Source organism: Tupaia chinensis, unplaced genomic scaffold (assembly GCF_000334495.1).
Source record: "Tupaia chinensis unplaced genomic scaffold, TupChi_1.0 Scaffold149666_1, whole genome shotgun sequence".
Classification (NCBI taxonomy): Eukaryota; Metazoa; Chordata; class Mammalia; order Scandentia; family Tupaiidae; genus Tupaia; species Tupaia belangeri.
This window is the reverse complement of record NW_006209511.1, coordinates 568,990-571,882: the sequence shown is the minus strand read 5'-3', so window position 1 is coordinate 571,882 and position 2,893 is coordinate 568,990. Positions and strand designations below refer to the sequence as shown.

Here is a 2,893-nt window from a genome sequence, read left to right as displayed (position 1 = left end):
TGCAGCAGATTCAGTAGATATTGAGGAATATTATAACCTATTAGTATTTGGATGTATAGCTACAGTGCTCTTAGATCCTTCTAAAAACACAGTAAATGAATATGGGAGAGTGGAGAGACAAGAAAAAGGAAAAGGAAAAAGAGAAAGAAACAACAAAAAGAGGAAAAAAAAGAAAAAAAAGAAAAAAATTGTAATTACTGTTTTCCTTTTTAAAAAAATCACAAAATAGAAAACCATGCAGTGCACTAGTTCATAGGAGCCATGTGGAACCTCCTTCTGAAGGCCTGGCCTCTTCTGCCTGGATGGAGGACCAGAGTGATAATTAACAAGATAAAAGGTGGAGCTGAGAGTAAGAGAAAAACTGTGCCTTTAAAAAAATGTAAAAAGGAAAAATTACAAAAAAAGGGGGAAGACAGAAGAGGAAGAGACAGAGACACAGAAATAGATATAGAAGGCTGGGGGTGGGGTGCTGGGCTCCCTACCACCAGTTTGTTTGCTGGAGGCTGAATTATCAGTAGAAAGTCTTCATTTCTCCTGTGCCCTGCAATACCTAGTTCACAGGAGCCATGCGGCTGAATAACCTTTTTTATATATTGTTGAATATGGTTAGCAAGTATCTTGCTGATAATTTTTGCATCTATATTCATCAGAGATATAGGTCTTTAGTTTTCCTTTTATGTCATATCCTTATCAGTTTTGGAAATGAGGGTTATGGAGGCTTCATAAAATGAATTTAGAAGTGTTCCTTCCTTTTGGATCTCCAGAAACAATAGTGTGAGTAGAATGAGAGTTACCTCTTCTTTAAAAGTTTTGTAAAATTCAGCAATGAAGCCATTGGAGTCTGGACTTTTCTTTCTTGAGAGGTTATTTATTACTGACTCAATATCATTGCTTGTTATAGGTCTATTCAGGCTTTCTATGTCTTCTTGAGTCAATATTGGTAGATTATATGTGTCCAGGAATTTGTCCATCTCATCCAGGTTTTCTTCTTTGTTGGCATAGTTACTCATGGTATCCTCTAATGCTGTTTTGTATTTCTGTTATGTCTGTTGTAATTCTTCCTGATTCATTGCAAATTTGACTTGTCTGATTCCTTTCTCTCTTCTTCTTAATTAGTCTGGCTAATGGTGTGTCAATCTTTTTTATCTTTTCAAAGAACCAGCTTTCACTTTCATTTATTTTCTGTATAGTTTGCTTATTTTCTATTTCAATTATTTCTGCTCGAATCTTTATTATTTATTTTCTCCTGGAGATTTTTGGATTTTTTTGCTGTTCCTTTTCCAGTTCTCTGAGGCACAATGTTAGGTGATCCATTTGCCTTCTTTCCATTTTCTTCTTATGTAAACTAATTGCTATGAACTTCCCTCTTATGACTGCTTTTGTAGTGTCCCAAAGATTATAGAAACATATGTCCTCATTGTCCTTGGTTTCCATGAATCTTTTTATTTCAGTCTAAATTTCTTCATTTGTTGTGAAGTCATTCGGGAGTAGTCTATTTAGTTTCCATTTATTTGTGTATTTTTTAGGATTTCTTTTGAAATTAAAATCACGTTTAATTCCATCATGGTTGAAGAAGATGCTGGATATAGTTTCTATGCCTTTGAATCTGTAGAGGATTGCTTTGTACCTTATCATGTGGTCAATCTTTGGAAAGGTTCCATGTGGGGTGAGAAAAAAGTGTATCTCATGGTTTTTGGGTGGAACGTTCTAGAAATGTCTGTTAAGTCCATTCAATTTATAGCTCCTTTGCCTCTTTATTTATTTTTTGTCTAGACGATCTGTCCAGAGGAGATAATAGGGTATTGAGGTCTCCGACAATCAGTGTGTTGCAGTCTATCTCCCCTTTTAGATCTAACAGTCTTTTCTTCACATATTTGGGTTCTCCTGTGTTAGGTGCATAGATAATTATTAGTGTTATATCTTCTTAATGGATTAACCCTTTTACTACAATATAGTACCCTTCTTTGTCTCTTTAAACAATTTTTTTTTGAAAAGCTTATCTTGTCAGAAATTAGTATTGCTACTCCCTCCAGCTTTTTGTTGTTGTTGTTTCCATTTGCATGGAATACCTTTACCTAGCCCTTCACTTTTAGTCTATGTGTGTCTTTATCCACGAGATGCATTTTGTGTAGGCAAAAAGTAGAGAGTTTCTGGATCTTTTTTTTTTTTTTCAAAACATTACACAATTTTTTATTATTAAATGAGAAAATCTCATTTGTTACATCGTCACATTGCTAGTCAGAGAAATGCTGCAGTGATGAAGAAAGTCAATGTTGGATCAACCAAAGTCCTCATTTCTACAACATTCATTTACAAAGAAATAATGTTCAACACAGCCCAACACAACATTCTTGGTTTTCTTCATATTGAAGTCCCCCCAAAAAATCTTCTTCTAATGGGGTATTTCACTACATAAATTATAGTTCTTCATTTTTACAATTCACCCCAAACTGTATGAGAGATGTATCACACTAAAATTTCTAAAGCTGTTAGGAAATCCTTCACACATCGTCGTCATCTGATGTGTCACTGCTACTTGTCTCTGTGTCATCATTTTCAATTGTGGGTTTGAAAGTGCTGTTTTTCCAAGGTCCAAACTTGAAGTCACAGATCAGGCCATTTTTCAAAATACCGTTTTTTCTTAGACCATTCTTCTGTAACTGTTCACTAATAACTTGGAATTCTCTCATTTCATCCTCAGTTAAGGGAGCACATGTTTCATCATTTTCACTGTCTTCCTGCCAGCCCATCTCCTTAATCTGTGTTCTGCCTCAAGTGAACTTGAAAGAACTTCAGTTTGTGGGAAAGTTGAAGACCAAATGATCTGCTGGGTAATCACTGAGGCATTGCCATTCTCTTGAGGAATTTCACTTTCATCAAAGTTTCTATTTAT

The 2,893-nt window shown here is 35.1% G+C and overlaps 1 pseudogene; it reads right to left on the bottom strand.

The window, feature by feature from the left end:
* Positions 1–2,170: 2,170 nt before the first annotated feature.
* On the bottom strand, positions 2,171–2,887 carry LOC106733113 (vasculin pseudogene; annotated as a pseudogene).
* Positions 2,888–2,893: the final 6 nt, after the last annotated feature.